At 41.6% G+C, this 19463-nt stretch overlaps 1 protein-coding gene across 1 annotated transcript in view; it reads right to left on the bottom strand.

Annotated features, from left to right (window-relative positions):
- GNB1 (G protein subunit beta 1) overlaps nt 1-19082 on the bottom strand; it is a 56337-nt gene extending 37255 nt beyond the window's left edge. Inside the window, exon 1 of the mRNA XM_004705216.2 lies at nt 19061-19082. The gene's annotated coding sequence lies outside the window, so the exon portion shown is untranslated. The remainder of the gene's footprint in view (nt 1-19060) is intronic.
- Between the last annotated feature and the right edge of the window lie 381 nt (nt 19083-19463).

Genomic DNA, 19463 nt, shown 5'->3' with positions numbered 1-19463 from the left:
GTTTAGGCCAGTAGAGTCATGGTTTTGCAGCAACACCGGAAAAGACCTGAATAGAAAAAATTACTGGTCCAAGCTCTGCTAGAAATGAAATCTCCCTCTTAGACAATAAGGGCAGCATGAGCACTGACTAGCAATCAAGCCTCTTGACTAAGCTGAAAACAACACTGTCCAGCTCAAAGATGGCAATCAACCAAGCCATTTGGAATGGGAATCACTCTCCACAGTTATGGCAATAATCCAACATAATCCTGTGTTGCTTTCTGAGTTTCTTATCCCAGAACGTCAACCTGTTAAGTTTCCTCATTCTGGTCAGTGTTCAGGTTTTGCTTTATCGGCTTTGAATGAATCAAGTTCAAAAAGGAGTCTAGCACCTTCCCCCTATACAAGCACAACAGAGAACAGTTCTTCCTCTGTAAAGGAGCTACTTTATCCGACCTTTCCAAAATCAGCAGCAAGAAAAAGTAAAAGCTACTTCTGTCATGGAGTATACAGAACTAAATAGTTTTAGTCAATTTATGACCCTAATTTTAAACACTAGGTTAATTTTAAAGTGGTAGACCAAAAAAAAGCACATACCACTAAGATACAGGCAAACAGAGATTACTTTCTGACATGCCTCAGCAAATTATATTCTTCATGGCTAGGGGGACTGAGGCAAAGGGTAGAATTTCCTATGGGTAACCCCTGGGATTGTAAATTTAATTATTTCCTCAAAGCAGAGGTTCTGTTCACACATTTATAGAAGAACATGTACAGGACAATCACCCACTTTCAAAAGACCAGCCGCAGACTAAAGAAATGAACTCACTGTTGAGAACAAACCAGGATGTCTCTTTCATCAGTAAAGAGCAGAATGATGGGCATGGCTCCCGTAACAATCATGTCCAAATGTGAGTCTCAATCAAGTCTAAAAATCCTGATTTAGAAAACAGTGTATTCTTATTTTCTACTAGCAACAAAAACCTATTTCCTGTAAGACAATCAATCTACAGACTAAGAAAGAGATGTGTGGTGAGTGGCTGATAAATCCTCATTCCCACCCCCTATCAAGGGTGCCCCCTCCAAACCCATAAGAAGTTCCTTGGAGATAGACTTGCACTGACTGGCTGATACCCAGTCCTGGCGAAAGAAGGCCTGATGCCATCAAGTCACAGCAAGGTGGGATCCCCTCAAAGGTGATGGAGCAAGGCCCAGACAGGAGAAAGCAGAGTGCACACGCTCACTCATATAAGTAGCTAACCTTGAAGAGAGCAGACATGTCCTCATTTCCATAACCCTACGACCACCTACACTGCTCAGTTTAAGTCACCTGTGAAGACAAACAATGGGATGAACAGAGGCCTGACAGCAGCCTGAGGACACAGCTTGTGACATTATGCCTGTGGGAGTTGTCTTCTCCTCTCCTGTGTGTACAAGCTAACGTGGACAGTGGCTACTTAAGGAGGGGTAGGAGTGGGGAGAGACAAGATGGGTAGTAGGGCTTTTACATCTCACATTATCCTTTTGCTTGCCCCCCTTCTAACCCCCCAAAAGTACAACCAGAATGCTCCTCAGAAGCGAGATGGCAAGACTTTGTCTCCAGTCCTTTAGGCATGTTATCAGGAGAGACCAGTCCCAGGAGGAGGAAATCACACTTGGTAAAGTGGGAGGGGGAGAAGGACACCCCGAAACCCAAACTCTTTGAGTTGATTTTGACAATAGGTGGCTCTTTATAGAGTTTCATAGGCTTGTAAATCTTTACAGAAGCAGACAGGCCACATCTTTCTCCCTTGGAGCATCTGGTGGGCTTGAAATGCTGACCCTGTGGTAACAGTTCACCACTTACACAACAGCACCACCAGAGTCTGAAAAAGAGGAAGCCCCTCAACAGATGAGTTAACATAGTGGCTGCAGTACTGGGTTCAAATAGAGCAAAGATTGTGAGTGTGGGGCAAGAACAAATGTTTTTGTTTTTTTGTCTCTTGTCGTTTTGAGTTGGAAGCAACTCGCTAGCAGCCAACAACCTCTTCCGAGCATTGCAGACAAGGGGCAAGTCTTCCTTATACTTTTAAGTTTAAGAAAAGCTAATGTTAACTTTTTAACATCAACATATTAATATGCAAAATTGCATGCATAATTTTATCAGTTAGACAATAAGCCAATTTAGAAACTTTTTTTTCAAAGACTAAGCATTCGTTAGGATTACTAGTTGTGTTTTTCTCATCATTTCTCAAATTTTGATAATGCTGTTTAGATGACTGAGATTATAAAAATAAACATTTTTATTTTATACAATATATTTTATTTTATAAAATACATTTTAGAAGTCTTACTCACATTTAATTGTTTCTGCTTTTCTCTTCCCTATTCTTGGTGCCCTAGAACCTTCTGGAAAAGCCCACCATCAGTCTCCGTGGCCTGGGCTACTTCTCTCCAGCTCAATGTCACCACTAAGCCCTGGCTAGCTGAGTCAACTCCCTTACCTGACCTAATCCGTTAAGACGAGGCCTGCTGAGGGCTATGTCTGTCCTCCTTGATGACCCGTGGGTACATTATCTTTTATTTTATTGAGCGCCTGCTCTGGAAATATTTTTTGTAGAAATTTATGTAATTTCAAATCTTTGGGAATATTTTGAGTTTTTCTCCCCAGACTATTTCACATGTGCCGCTGTCACTTTACAGTGAGTGTGCAGCACCCTCTCCCATCAATGTCCCTGTGGTACCCTCAGAGGGCCTTCAGTGGTAGCCAGGACAGTCCAAGCAGTCACGCTCAGGCTATGGGCTTGCTGATGACAAACTGGGGCTTGTATCAAAAATAATCTCAAGTCCGAGATATGCCACAATACAAGGAATATGACTTTCTTAAAATTGCTTTTGCTCTGGTCTGCTGATGGCAAGTGACAACAGTCTTACATCCCATGGGTAGTGTGAAAGCTCAAGGAGAGACTCCATCTCCAAGTGTTCTGTAAGCTTTCTGTGATTAAATCATGAGGCAACTCTTCCAATAGAGCAGCTGCAGGGCAGTGGGCATAGATGGTCCCAAGATGCATGTGTGTGACCTCACCACAAAGCAAGAGGGCTATCTCATATTGCCAAGTCACCAGCAGCCGGGCAGTCAGCTTGTGTTGGGCCTCCTAGTGTCTCTGAGGCTAAGGCATCTTCCCATCAGTGGGTCAAAGTGACCTTCGGGCAGTGGCCAGCTGCTCAGCTATTCAGAGATGCCTCAAAAAAATGAAGTTTTGTGGGGGGGGTGAGGGTGGGGATTAAGGCAAAGGCTAGAAATCCACCTTTTGAGAAGCACACTTACAATCTGAGATTAAGCAGTGGTTCAAGAGGGTTAAGTTTGCACAAGAAATTTAAACCAACAGCTACCCTATTTTTCATTTGCATATAAATCCAGGTTAATGTTCAAAATTGAGACTATGCCGTTAGACAAGATTTAAAAACCCATCACCGCTGAGTTGATTCTGACTCACAGCAACGCTACAGGATAGAGGTCCGCAGGGTTTCAAAGGCCTTAATATTTGTAGAAACAGATGGCCACATTTTTTCCCAGAGTGACTGGTGGATTTAAACAATGAACCATTTGGCTTGCAGATGAGTGCTCAGCCACTGAGCCACCAGGACTCCTTATATGGCAAATCTGAAGGCATTCGAGTGTGAGCATTATTCTTGACAATCGTCTGCCCAAAGGCAATCTAACAAAATGACCCTAATAGCAAGGCTTTCTTATTGCAAAACCAACTGTGAGAACAGTAGATGCTCTGACCACGGTGAGCTGCCAGGACCCTTTTGGTGTCGGGCCAGGTCAAGCTACAGAGAGTGTCAGAAGGGAAGACAAGTTGTGACTGAAGGGAGATAGAGGATAAACAAGTCAACTGGGGGGCCCATCTGTAGGCAACTGGACATGCCCTTGCGGAATGGTCGTGGGGAGATGAGCCAGCCAGGGTGCAGTGTAGGTGCAGCGATGAAACATACAACTTTCCTCTAGTTCCTAAATGCTCCGCCCGCCCCCCCCCCCATCATGATCCCAATTCTACCTTACAAATCTGACTAGACCAGGGGATGTACACTGATACAGATAGGAATTGGAAACACAGGGGATCCAGGACGGACGATCCCTTCAGTGGTGAGAGTGGCGATACCAGGAGGGTGGAGGGTGGGTGGGGTGGAAAGGGGGAACCGATTACAAGGATCTACATATAACCTCCTCCCTGGGGGACAGACAACAGAAAAGTGGGTGAAGGGAGACGTCACACAGTGTAAGATATGACAAAATAATAATTTATAAACTATCAAGGGTTCATGAGGGAGAGGGGAGTGGGGAGGGAGGGGGGAAATGAGGAGCTGATGCCAGGGGCTTAAGTGGAGAGCAAATGTTTTGATAATGATAAGGGCAATGAATATAAAAATGTGCTTTACATGATTGATGTATATATGGATTGTGATAAGAGTTGTATGAGCCACCAATAAAAATGTTTTTAAAATAATAATAAAAAGGAAAATGTCCTGAAGTAGAAAAAAAAGTCAACTGGGGAATTGATTAACGATGGCAGGGAGGGTGTCAGCAGGCTATGTCAACTGCATATCAGATTGTAAATGAGCCTGCCCTGCCTCCAATCCTGATAAAACTGTGCTCTTCATACAGCCCAGATTGGATTATGTACATAGCCCACAGACTAAGTTACACACCTTTCCTGATTCTAAGCCATGGAGTATCTATCCCTTGTTCTGTTAGAACTGCTTTTTGGTCTATGTAAAATTTTGAGTGAGCATAATTAAGTACCCTGGAATTCCCATTTCAGTGTTATACACAGTAACCCATACCTTTAAGATATTGATGGCATCTGGGGAATTGTCTCACCAAGAAAATGAATACGCTCAAACTTCGAGGATGACAATAGATAGCATGACGCATTAATCACCACTCCTAGGAGGCAGCTGCAGTGTTCAAATGTGGGAACTCTACAGAATAAAGCACCTGGCTGTTCTTGGAACACAAAAGCTTTTGGAGGAAAAAAGCCAGTGCAAGCCCACCAGGTAGAGGTGGGAGTGTTTACAAACTATGGTATTTAAGAGCTTTACCGACCAACTAGAACACAAACCCTTCTTGAAACTATTCAAAGAGACTCTAGAGCCAAATCCAAACAAAAGAACCTGCAGATGAAACTGAAAGGAAGGGGTTTAGCTGGAAATGTGAGCTGAGAATGAACCTCAGGGGCTGTGAGAACTCACTGCTGACTTATGTATGTGTGGTGACAGCACCGAATTTGTTTACCATGCCCTTATCTTTTAAAGCTACACTCTGGAATACTTACGACTAGAATGTGTCTGGGACTTGCTTCACAGGAAGGAGGAAAGAAGGAAGGAGGGAGGTGGGGCATATATAAAAACAAGACTGATTATGAGCTGGTAACTGCTGAAGTTGGATGGGAGTTCCTTCTACTATTTGGCTGATTTTTGTATATGCTTAAAATGTTCCATTAGTGGGATGGGAATGTTCCAGTAGGAGCAGTTTTTAAAAATATGTCAGGGATTTTGGCTCTTAATAAAAAAACCTAACTATATACACTTTGAGGAGACATTCATGAAACTGCCTATCGCCAGGGACAGGAAGTCACTACAGTTGGTTGGGGTTTTTTTGGGGGGTGGGGTGGGGGTAGGGGGTGGGGAATTCATTGAATCTTAGAAATAAGTTTATTAAACTATACCCTGTTGTCTAGTTGATCCCAACTCATAGAGACCTTATAGGACAAAGCCGAAGGGTCCCATAGGGTTTCCAAAGTTTATGTAGGCAGACTGTCAGCGGTCCTTTTCTGGAGCAGCTGAGAGTCCAATCATCATGCCTTCAGTTGGCTATACCATCACACTACCAGTGCTCCTTATGAGACAAAAGAGGCATGAAACACAACACCCCATCCTCATTATGTATACATAGTCTTGACTTCTTCAAGGTTGAGCTGGATACACCATGATCTGGGCCCCTTTGGGGGGTGGTCCATGGACAGCCAGGGCAGCCTGGTGCACGGGTGGGCTTGAGGGAGTGCGCAAGTCTCACAGCCGCCTGCGGGGCAGCACTTGTCCTGTAATCAAATCCCCACGAACACTCTGCCACTGCAGTTCTTTTGTTGGGTGTGATCATGGCATTGTGGTTATGTTAAAAAAAAGTTTTTTAAATCCTGAATTTTTAGAAAAGCTTATTATTATTAGGGAAATTAGATGACTTAAGAATTTGCTTTAAAACACTGGAAGGGAGGGTGGTGTGGAATTAGGGAACCAATTACAAGGATCTGGGTATGGCTTCCTTCCTGGGGGATGGACAACGGAGAGGTGGGTGGGGGGAGATGTCAGACAGTGTGAGAAATGGCAAAATAATAGTTTATAAATTATCAAGGGTTCATGGGGGAGGGAGGAGCAGGGAAGGAGGGGGAAAAATGAGGAGTTGATACCAAGGGCTTATGTGGAGAGCAGGTGTTTTGAGAATGATGAGGGCAACGAATGTACAAATGTGCTTGACACAATGGATGGATGTATGGATTGTGATGAGTTGTATGAGCCCCCAATAAAATGATTTTAAAAAGGAAGAGAGGAGAGGAACAGGTCAAACAATATTGCCCAAATTCTGCAGTAAGCATTAAAGCTAGCAGTTAGCACATGAGGGATACTATTCTATTTTCATGTCTGGACATTTTGTTAAAGTTTGGATTTTCTGGGACTTGACCACAGTGACACCAAGGCACACGATTAACAAATTTCTTCAAGTTCTAATAATATTTTTCTCTGCGGTGAGTGACATTTTGCTTACTTGGTTGTTTTGCTTGTTTCTTTTAAGAGGAAGATTCATCCCTACCATTTCCTAAACCTGTCAAAACATCTGAAAGGTGACTGAGATTCATGTGATAAACATTAAGTTTAGATAACAAATTAGCACGATCAGTTTCTAACAAGTAGTATGTGTCATAATATTGAATTAAGTGAAGAGGAAACCATACCCAGGGTTAAATGATGGCCACATGGCTATATAGACTGAGACAGGAAACCTAGTTATATAGTTAATTCTTTTCTACATGCTTATTTGAAAACTGATGTGTTTATATTACATTATATTTATAGCATTAAGTGTGCTTAAATTGTCTGCCCTCAACATCTAAGATACCTTTCATGAAATTCCCCTATTTTCCAATCTTCTAATGCAAATTAAAAAAAACAACTTAATAGTCCCAGCTTACTAAGTAGTTTTAACTGCTAGAGAATGCATACACAACTTTTACTCTTCACATTTTATAACTATGAGACAAGCTAAATTTTTACAGTAACTATATAATTGTTTTGTAAACAGAAAATGAAAATATAACTCACAGTGTATGCATTGCGACTAGACCCACAGGGATATAGAGGGAAGACAGGGCGAGGAGAGGAGGAAGAGGAAACCGATTGCAATGATTGATGAATCCCCCTGCCCCTCATCAGGGCAGGGGCGGAACAACACAAAGGTGGGTGAAGGGAGACAGACGTCGGACTAAGACATGGAAATAATGATTTCTAATTTACCAAGGGGTCATGACAGGGAGGGCGGGGGGAAAAGAGGAGCTGATACCAAGGGCTCAAATAGAAAACAAATGTTTAGAAAATGATGATGGCAACAAAGGTACAAATATGCGTGATACAATTGATGTATGGAAGGTTACAAGAGCTGTGAGAGTCCTCAATAAAATGATTTTAAAAGAGAGAGAAGAGAAACTACACCTACTTGTAGGCCCAGGTCTCATTCTGTTATGAAATGAAATCTCAGAACTCAGGTCACCAAATTTTAAAGATAAAGGCTCTTAACACTTTTCAAACCACAACAAAGCCCACACATATAGTTTCATAACATCACTAAGAGCCAGGTGTCATTTACACTCCAACCAACCAGAGTCTGTGTGAAACCTAGCAGTCTGGGTACTGAACACAATGACAGCGGAGAAACCCACAACATAGTAATATTCTGGTGGCTGCTGCCCTGACACCTCCAACAGTGGCTTCCCCTGATATTCAAAGATTCTACCAGTCCTTTCGTGACAAAAGAGCTGTAACTAAATCATGCACACTAGTAATTTATTATCTGAAAACATCCAACCAACGGCCTTAAAACATTGATAGGAAAAGAAGCCAGTCTTGTGGACAGAGTGAACAGCTTCTACAGCTTTTTTTGTAGAGTGCTCTATTCTCACACCCGCAAATGTGAGTGCTTAATAAAGAAGCAGTATCCAAAGTGACAAATCCTAAACTTTTGTTTTCTTAAACCCACACACCAGAAGTTAGTTTTATTCTTCCTTCCCACCTGAAAGGACATAGCCAAGGCTTATCTATCTTCTTATGCAAGCTATTTGCAGGTTGCTTTGCAACCTCACATTGAAAAAATAAAGACTTTATATTTTAAAATAAAACTGGTATATACAAAATTTTACTAAAATCTTAAAAACTTTTAAATTTTATTGTACTAAATTTGAAATTCAGGTTTTAATCTGTATTACTATTGTGTATGTTACAAGAATTCTTTAACTAGAAAGACTCTTAAAACTTAGTTTACCTTGGATTTGCAGCTAACAAAGCCCCTAAATTATCCTGTGCTTTAATCCAAACATTGCTGGTGGACTCCTGGGACTAATTTCAGAGAGCTGATAGGAAACAGAGCATAGTCTCTCCTCCTAGTGTGACGCGCAGGGTGCTGAGAGGGAGGGGAAGAGAGGAAGGTGAGGTGAGGGCAGGCTTTTCTAGCCACAAGAAACCACCTCTGAGGACAATGAGATAACTGGAGTGTTAAGAGCATAAGAAAAGTGGAGAGGCTTTGTGCAGCAGAAGCACTTTTTTCTCTGCGGGCTCTATTTGACCAACAAAAGGCTTTCTTATCAAGAGGGGGCGAGGCAGGCAGCCCATCTGTTGCCTGCCTATCCTCTTTAAGTTGGCTGCTCAGTCAGTGTCTGTGGACAGCTTTGATAAATAAGTGAATGTCAACTCTTACCCACTGGGTTCCTTCCACAGGCACCCCCAACCTGTTAAGTCGCAGCAGGTTGATTACTTCCAATGGTTTGTTACAATATGGCTAAAGTCAATAGAGTTTGTTGTAGTCATATAATCGCTTGTCAATTTGAGGATTAAGAGTGAAGGGGTGGGGTCTAGCCTGTCAATCAGATGATAGCCAATGAGATCTCTGTAGGGGCATGGCCTTCTCCTGAGGATTCTGGGAACTCCTGTATTCTCTGGAGGCAGGAGACTCTCTGCTCACTCCCTGAGAGATGCTCTACTGACTGACACATGGCCTTATCCCTTGGAGGTGGAGAAGCCACATGAAGCTACTCTGAGGCAGTCAGTGTTTTGGAGCTAAAGGAACCACATGGAGACCCCTGCCAGTGCTGAGACCCTTACAAGGTCATTGGATCCACAAGACTTCCCACCCCCTGGCCTGTGATCGTCCTGCAGTCGGCGTCATTGCATGTGTTTCGTGAGTCTAAAGAGGACTTTATAGACTGGTATTGGACATATGGGCTAATATCAGACTTATGGGCTTGTTCTGGTCTGGGATGTTTTCTCAATATTCACTTGCTCTTTATATAAAGCTGTCTTATACACATGAGTGTCTCTATGAATTTGCTTCTCTAGTCTACCCAGACTAACACGGTGTTTCTCTGCCAATGACCATTTTGAAATTTTCTTCCCAGTCTTTTTTCCCCCTTCAAAATGTAATATGCAAGACATATGCTTTTGGTGGAGCTCTCCTTCTACCGGTTGACCTCACGGTCCACTTTAACTAACACTCGATGATTCTCCCTTACTGCCTGAAAGCCAGGACCCAGACTTATCGATGCTTTGAAAAGTGGGTTGTGAGAGCAAAAACCCATGGATACAGGGTGTAGAAATATGTCGACAATAGTGAAAAAGGCCTGACTTTGGGGGAGACCATGCTTCAGTTCCAACAGTTCCAAGGAAGAAAGTATAGTCTCAAAGAAGCATAATCGATGACAATATTTATCTTGAAAATCTCAGATACCAATGGCTTCCTCTCGGTTAGCATAATTCATCCTATACCTGTTCCTCTCAGAACGGATTGTAATTTAGATGGCTTAGCGCTTGCACCTCCCAAAAGCAAGTAGATAAACTAAAAACATGATTCATATTAAACGATACATATCAATTTCTTCTGGATATCTTGATTTTCATCAAATAGCTAGCTCTTGGAGTCTTAAAATCCAAACAATCTTCCCCTGTGAAGTTTTGTAATTGGCAATGAATAAAAAGACTGGCTGCTTTCTGACCAGGCCTAGTGTGAATCTCAGTCACTTCGCAGACACAACAAAGTTATGTTTCAGTCTGCAGCATTCTTGATTTTGCTGGACTAATGAATCTAGAAGAATGGCCGACAAACATCTATCTGAAGGAACAGCCCATAGAAACTCTAGGATTCCCCTGCTAGTTTCTGAATTCTACAGAAGTATAGATCTTAGCTATGACATACTGAGCACTGCTGTGTGACAGGCACTTCATATATATATATCTTCCTCATCCTAAAAGGTGCCTATCAGCTGTCCACATCCTAAATAAGAAGAACTGGAGTTATGGGATAAAGTACTTATTTGCCCAAGGGTCAGAGTTACAAGTAGCAAAATTGGAGTTCTAATTCAGGCTAACTCCAGAACTCGCCAGGCATGTGTCGGTAGCTGCTAGGTAATGTTCACACCAAACCCACTGCTGTCCAGTCCGTTCTGACTCACGGACACTCTTAAGCAGGGGTCCTCAAACTTTTTAAATAGGGGGCGAGTTCACTGTCCCTCAGACCTGTTGGAAGGCTGGACTATAGTTTTAAAAAAAACTATGAACAAATTCCTATGCACACTGCATATATCTTATTTTGAAATAAAAAAGCAAACGGGGCAAAAACACCCAGCGGGCCAGATAAATGTCCTGTCTGGCCGCATGTGGCCCGCGGGCTATAGTTTGAGGATGCCTCCTCTTAAGGACAGAGTACAATTGGCCTATGGGTTTCCAAGGTTGTACATCTTCATGGAAGCAGATTGCCTCATTAAGGGACCACAAAAAGAAAATATACCTTATATACTCGAGTATAAGCCAGATTTTCCCAGGACATTTTAAATGCCATTTTTCTGGTAAAATTAATTGCCTCAGCTGCTATTCTGGTCAGCTTATACTCAAGTATATATGGTACTCAGTCCCTTGCCCCCTTGCAGTTTTCCATCAAGAGGAATTCTAATAGTAACACAGTAGACGCTAACACCTCAAACAAGCTTCTGATCTGGGTCAGAGTGGCAACACCATTCACTTTATTCTAGAGCAATCCTTCCTTCTAGGGCAAAATCTTCACATCTGGACCAATAACTAACATCATGACAAATGGAGAAAAGGTTGAGATTATTAAGGATTTTGTCTTGCTTTGATCCACAATCAATGCTCATGGAAGCAGCAGTCAAGAGATCAAGAGGAGCTGCATTAGGTAAATCTGCTGCACAAGACATCTTTAGAGTATGGAAAAAGATGTTTGTTACTTTTAGGACTAAGGTGTGCCTGACCCAAGCCATGGTATTCTCCATTGCATCTTATGCATCTGAAAGTTGGACCCTGAATAAGGAAAACTGAGTAAGAATCAATGTATCTGAATTGTGGTGCTGGAGAAGAATACTGCAAGTACCGTGGGCTGCCAAAAGACAAACAAATCTGTCTTAGAAGTATGGCCAGAGGTCCCTAAGAGGCGAGGATGGTGAGACTTAAGTCTTACATATTTTGGACATGTTATCAGGAGAAACCAGTCCCCAGAGAAGGACATTGTGCTTGGTAAAGTAGAGGGTTAGCAAAGGAAAGGAAGACCCTCAACGAGATGGACTGACCCTGTGGCTACCAACAATGGGTTCAGGTGTAGGAACAATTGTAGATGGCTTAGGACTGGGCAGTGCTTCATTCTGTTATACACAGAGTCACTATGGCTTGAAACTAACTGGATGCCATCTAATAACAATAGAGCAAGCGATTCGAGTTTTGCCACTTTTAGACAAAGCATCTCAAAACCACTTCCTGCTTCAACACCATCCATGCAGGTTAGCCAACTAATTAGGTGTAACTATCTGAATGTCCTGGCCAGCACCCACACTCTGGAATTTCTAGATCTTGAGCAGCAGTAAGTTAATCGCTTTAAGTCACACTGGAAGAAAAAAAAAAAAGAAAGCAGTAAGGTGAATTTTAATTATATATATTATTTAACCAAACATGTATCTTTTTTTAAAAAACATTTTATTAGGGGTTCATACAACTGTTATCGCAATCCATACACACATCAATTATGTAAAGCGCATTTGTACATCATTCTCAAAACATTTTCTCTCCACTTAAACCCCCGACATATTATCATTGTTCCCCTCCCTCCCTGCTCCCCCCTCCCCTCATGAGCCCTTGATAGTTTATAAATTGGTATTTTGTCATATCTTGCCCTGTCCGACGTCTCCCTTCACCCACTTTTCGGCTGCCTGTCCCCCAGGGAGGAGGTCACATATAGTTCCTTGTAGTCGGTTCCCCAAACATGTATCTTAAATATCATAATCTTAACATGTAATTAACAGGAATCAATTATAAATGCCATATTTCACATTTATTTTTCACATCAAGTTTTTCAAACTGATAGACGTTTTAAAATGAGCATGCCTCAGTTCAGACCTGCCATATTTCAGGTGTTCAATAGTACCTACCCAGCTACCTCGACTAAGCGAGCAGCTGAGTCAGCAAAACTCTCCAAACTGAGCCCATTTAAAATCTCAGTAGACACTCACTTGGGAGTTGAGTCACTTTAACACCTTTCTTAATAGCAGGTAATGTCTTGTTTTCCCCATTCAGAAACTGAGAAAGATGAAGTGGTCCTCCCTAGTCACAAGTATCTGTCATTGCACTGACATCCCATGACAATTAGCTGCCTCAACAGACTAGATGCAGGAATTAGGAGGCGACAGCAGTCTTCATTGTGGTTAGATCATGAAAAGTGCCGGTTCAAAACATGGAACAAAATGCCAAAGATAAGCCAATTATGACAGATAGCGAGAGCCACCCTCGGCCACATGGCGATCTCTAAAATCACAGAAAACGGCAACTGCCTCCGTTCCCTGAACTCTTCTTATGCCTGTGCAACATGAAAAGCACCGCTTCCACTCTAGTCTCCCTTCATTAGCCTCTGGCCTGCCCAAGTGCAGAACCAAGCACATACTAAGAAGGTCAAAGATTGTGCAACATTAAAACCCTTCCAAATAGAGTGAAGCAGAGTCCCTTTTAAATTATTTCAGAGTTAAGTGCTACATATTTACCAATGCATTCATATAGAACAAGTGGCTCACATCTAGAAAGAAGGAAGATGTAACTGGGACTAAAAGTGGGAAAATGAGAAATCGCACAACACACACACACACACACACACACACACACACACAACACACACACACACACTGAGAGAGAGAGACAGAGAAGATCCTCCAAGCACCTTTCCAGCAGTTGCAAATTCCTCAAAAGTGGGGAAGAATGTGCTACCACTGGGATAAATAACCTTTGCTCTTATACTCACTGTGATAAACCACAACGATCACTATTTGGTTTCCTATGGAAAGAAATTTGTGTTGGCATCTGCATGCCCACCCTACCCAGCAGGACAGCTGGCTGTGGCGCTCTTGCTGGCAGGAGGCCATGTAGCATTTCCTGTGTGGGGCTCCAGAGGCTGGCCTCTGTGCCTGTTTTCTTGTCTGACCTTGGAGACGGTGGTAACACCCACTTTGAGTGCTGCGAGGATCTGATGAGGATACCCAGAATGTACTTGGTGATGTGACTGTCACAAGGTGAATGTTTCTATAGCAGGATTTGTTCTCAAAGCAATGACAGATTCTAAGCGATGTAGGTAACCACTAGAAAACTACCTCGCCTTCTCTGCCTGTCATACTGCCTATTGTTTGATAGGAAGGAGACCCCAAATCTCAAATATATGTAATTTATTCAGTTTTAAACAGGAAAAGACAAAGACATCATTGGGATGAGAGAAACCCATCATCCCAAGATCATAATGGCATCAACAGATTTGTGGACTTAAAAAACAGGACACTGGAAGGCAATGAAAATTGCTACAAATACATGATGGGTGGCAGATCAATACAGCAGTTACAGGTGAGGATACAGAAGGGACACAGAACCATGACTGGGCACATACATAATGTTAAGACAGAAAAGCTTCCAAGATTGGTCCAAGGCCTCTCGACCAGGGCAGCCAGGACATGACTCATGTCTCCTTCAACCACAATATAGTCATCTATGTCAAACACCCAGGCAAGTCCCTAAAGGAGGCTGCTCTTCCCTGGGACAGTTAGGGAAATGGGGCTAATCTACTTTCTAATGCACTGTGCTTGAGGCTAAGCCTGCTCACGTCCCTAGTTAATAAAGATCACAAGGAATTAAAAGAGGCTTAATCTACCTGGGGGTTGTAAAAATGGATTTGGAGCTTTTACCATTGTCCATTGCTTATGGAAAGATTCTATGGGCAAATTACTGAATGATGCGGGAAGAATCAAAGAAGTTAGAAAGAATACAAAGAGCCACTGTACCGAAAAGAACTAGTCAACATTCCACCATTTCAGGAGGTAGCATATAAGCAAGAATCTAATGGTACTGAAGGAAGAGGCCAAGCTGCACTGAAAGCATTAGCTAAAAATAAGGCTCCAGGAATCGATGGAATACCAACTGAAATGTTTCAACAAGCTAATGAATCACTAGAGGCACGCACTCATCTATGACAGGAAATTTGGAAGACAGCTACTTGGTCAACTGACTGAAAGAGACCCAACCACGTATTTGTACCCATTCCAAAGCAAGGTGACCCAACAGAATGCTCAGACTATAGAACAGTATCATATTACATGGCAATAAAATTTTGCTGAACATTATCCAACAATGGGTATAACAGTACATTTATTTACAGGGAGCTGCCGTACGTCAGGCCTGATTCAGAAGAGGAGATGGAACAAGGGATATCATTGCTGACATAAGCTGGATCTTGGCTCAAAGCAAAAATATCACAAGGAAGTTTACTTGTGTTTAAGCCAACTGTGTCAATCATAACAAATCATGGAGAATAATGTGAATTCCAGAACATTTAGTTGTGCTCATACAGAACCTGTGTACATGGATCAAGAGGCAGATGTGTGAACAGAATAAGGGAATACTACATGATTTAAGACTAGGGAAGGTATGTGTACGGGCTGTATCTTCTCACCATATTTATTAAATCTGTGTGTTGAACAAATAATCAGAGAACCTGGATTACGTAAAGAAAAATGCAGCACCAGGATCAGTGGAAGGCTTATTAACAACCTGGGACATAGATAGCACAACCTTGCTTGTTGAATGTGAGCAGGACTTGAAGCACTTGCTGGTGACGGTGAAGGATTGCAGTCTTCAGTACGGATTACAACTCAGTGTAAAGACAACCAAAATCCTCACAGCTGGACCAACAGATATCATGATAAATGGAGAAAAGGTTGAAGTTGTCTAGGATTTCATCTTGCTTGGATCCACAATTAATGCTCATGGAAAAAGCTGTCAGGAGATCAAATGAGATCAAGAGGTGCCGATGGGATCAGTTTTCTGGCGTCAAAGAACGAAAAATCATTTATCATTGTGTGCTCACCTCCATGATGTGATCGCTGAAGACAAATGGGTGCATAAGCAAATGTGGCGAAGAAAGCTGATGGTGCTCGGCTATCAAAAGGTATAGCGTCTGGGGTCTTAAAGGTTTGAAGGTAAACAAGCGGCCATCTAGCTCAGAAGCAACAAAGCCCACATGGAAGAAGCACACCAGACTATGTCGAGATGTCGAAGGGATCAGGTATAAGGCATCATCAGAACAAAAAATCTTACCATAGTGAATGATGGGGGAAATGCTGAGTGGAGACTCAAAGCCCATTAGTAGGCCACTGGAGATCCCCTTGCAGACGGGTCTCGGGGAGGAGAGGAGCCAGTCAGGGTACGATGTAGCAACAATGAAACATACAACTTTCCTCTAGTTCCTAAATGCTTCCTCCCTGGCCCCACTATCATGATCTGAATTTTACCTTGCAAGTCTGGCTAGACCAGAGGATGTACACTGGTACAGATGGGAACTGGAAACACAGAGAATCCAGGGTGGACGGTCCCTTCAGGACCAGTGGAGTGAGTGGCAATACTTGGAGGGTAGAGGGAGAGTGGGTTGGAAAGAGGGAACCAATTACAAGGAACTGTATGTGACCTCCTCCCTGGGGGACGGACAACAGAAAAGTGGGTGAAGGGAGACGTTGGACAGGGTAAGATATGACAAAATAATAATTTATAAATTATCATGGGCTCATGAGGGAGGAGGGAGCAGGGAGGGAGGGGGAAAATGAGGACCTAATGCCGGGAGCTTATAAGTGGAGAGGAAATGTTTTGAGAATGATGACGGCAATGAATGTACAAATGTGCTTTACACAATTGATGTATGTATGGATTGTGATAAGAGCTATATGAGCCCCTAATAAAACGATTAAAAACAAACTAGGTCAAATTACATATTCCACTAGATCAGTGGTTCTCAACCTGTGGGTTGCCACCCCTTTGCGGGGGGTGTGTGTGTGTGTGTGTGTGTGTGTGTGTGTGTGTGACGGTGACAACCCTTTCACAGGGGTCACCTGATTCATAACAGTAGCAAAATTAAAGTTATGAAGTAGCAATGAAAATAATTTTATGGTTGGGGGGGTCACCATAACATGAGGAACTTTATTAAAGGGTTGCAGCATTAGTAAGGTTGAGAACCACTGCACTAGATAAATCTACTCCACACACCTCTTTAAAATGTTGAAAAGCAAGGATATTACTTTGAGGACTAGTGTGCCTGACCCAAGCCATTGGCCACACATTCTTATGAAAGCTGGGATAGTGAATAAGGAAGACCAAAGAAAAGTCTATGCCATTTGAACCATGGTGTTGATGCTAATTAATGACAGTACCATGGACTGCCAAAGGAACACACAGATCCATCTGGAAAGAAGTATAGTCAGAATGCTCCTTAGAGGCACAGATGGCAAGGCTTCATCTCACGTGCTTTAGAAATGCTAACGCAGCTAGCAGTCCCTGAAGAAGGGCATCATACTTGTCAAAGTGGGGTCGGCAAAAAAGAAGACCCTGGGATGACACGGATTGACTCGGTGGCTGCAACAACACATTCTGCACACTGGGAACTCAGAATTTAAGCTTTAATACACTTTCTAGAGCTGGTACAGCAGGCCCTTTGGCAGAAATAAACAACATGGGTAACAGAAACAACAAATGTAATACAGGAGTTCATTAGATAGAAGTAATACGTTGTTATTGTTAGGTGCCATGAGTCAGTTCTGACCCACTGCCAAAGAATAAACAGATCCATGTTGGAAGTAACATGAGAATTGCTTTTAAAACAGCTTTCTAATTGTGCATTTAGGTTTTTTCCAAGTTCCATTGAGGCATAGCTGATAAATAAAAAGCTGCACATAAAGTGTACAATTTTTTATATACACACATATCATGACAATTAAAAAAGTTAATATAGCCATTATAACCCAACAACCCCTTCCTCCAGCCCTGTTTCCCCTACTCCTTAGGCAACCACTAATGTGCTTTTAGTCATTATGCATTCGTTTGCATTTTACAGAATTTTATATGAATGGAATCATACAATATTTACTTTGGAAGAAGGGGTAGAGGAGAATCTGGTTTGTTCAGTATAATTATTGTGAGATTTTGCCAAGTTGTTGCATGTACAGACAAGTAATCACATGAACATATACTTTCATTTCTCTGGGGTAAATCTCTAAGAGTGGAATAGCTAGGTCATAAAGTAGGTATGCAGACACAGTCGTTACATCCATTGGCTCAAACAAAAGACACTGTGAGGATGACAAAGGACTGGGCAGGGTTTGGTTCTGTTGAACACAGGGTCGCAAGAGTCGGGACTGACTCAATGGCACATAACAACAAAGGTAATCATGTGTTTAATATCTTAAAATACTGCAAACGGGTTTCACACTGGTTGCACAATTGTATATCCCCATAGCATTGAAGGAGAGTTCCAGTTCCTACACATCTTGACCTTGGTCAGATCTTTTTTATTTAGCATTCTACTAGGCAAACAGTGATATCTCACTGTGATGTTAATATGCATTTCCCTGATAGATTATCTGGTCTCTCTACATATTTTCTTGACCACTTGTTTCTTTTTTTTAAGCTGGGCTGTCTGATTTCTTATTGAATTCTGAGGTCTCTTTATGAATCCGGCGGGAAGTCATCTAAAATATATGATCTGCTGTTATTTTTGTCAAGTCTACGGCTTGTCTGTAAAAGTTTTTAACACAGCGTCTTTCAAAGAACAGAAGTTTTTAATATTGGTAAAGTTCGATTTATAGGGATTTTATTTTTTGTATTGTCTTGATGTCCTATCTAAGAAATCTTGGAAGTTGTTAAAAGAATGTTCTATGCTGTCATCTTAAAAATTGAGATTAAGTCTGATTGAGTTAATTTTGTTGTACAAGGTATGAAATTCACCTTTTGAATACGGATACCAATTGTTCTAATGTCTAATTCAGCTTTGTTTTGCTTTATAAAAATTTCAAAAGTACCAAGAGTTACAAGATAGTTCACCTACTATGGGGCACTCTATATGAAAATGCACTATACAAACAGGAGAGAGAGAATGTTCTGAATCATGTTCTCCTTAGCTTGGTCTGTATTACTAAGAGCTGTTTTGGAAAAAAAGACACCATGTTTAAGTTTTTTAAATTTTGAAATAGTGCTTTTGTCCGGAATTTAAATTATAAACGCTCGTGGATATAAAAACTTCCAGATGAACACTAAATGGAAATTTAAGAAATATTTTGTGAATCAATTTGTTCTGAAGGCAGTTTGGACTTAAAAAAAGAGAGATGAGCAAACCTGTAGCAAAAAAACAATTATTAAAAAGAAGCCTTAAAGAAATTTAAATGATGCACTCTTAACAGCTGGTGAGGTTCAATTACAGCAAAATTACCTTTAAGTCATTAGTACTTCTGGTCTGGTCTCCAATACATGTAAAACTGTCTGTAACAAACAGAGAAAAGGCTATGTTTGCATGGTGTTCAGATTGTGAGAAATAATATTCTATTTGGCTATTATTATATTTTAAGGTACACAAAATTTAATTTTTTTCCTAGTCCAATTTCTCCCTCAAAATTGCTTATTTTTTTTAGTACTATAGTATTTTCTTTTTCAGTGTGAAAAAATAATCAGATTTAATTATCTTTGTAAAAGAATCTTTAGAAAGGGCTCAGAGAAAGTAACCTGAGCTTTTAAACTGAAAATCAGAGGGAGCAATGAAGTAGAATTCTGTTAACAGAGAAACTACAGTAGCTGTAACAATCTCTGCAGTGGACTAAACTTTTCGTGGTAATCTC

Source organism: Echinops telfairi, unplaced genomic scaffold (assembly GCF_000313985.2).
Source record: "Echinops telfairi isolate 266 unplaced genomic scaffold, ASM31398v2 ScPeMD7_7457;HRSCAF=8495, whole genome shotgun sequence".
In the NCBI taxonomy this organism is placed as follows: domain Eukaryota; kingdom Metazoa; phylum Chordata; class Mammalia; order Afrosoricida; family Tenrecidae; genus Echinops; species Echinops telfairi.
The sequence above is the reverse complement of the archived record's forward strand: the minus strand, read 5'-3'. Positions and strand labels throughout refer to the sequence as shown.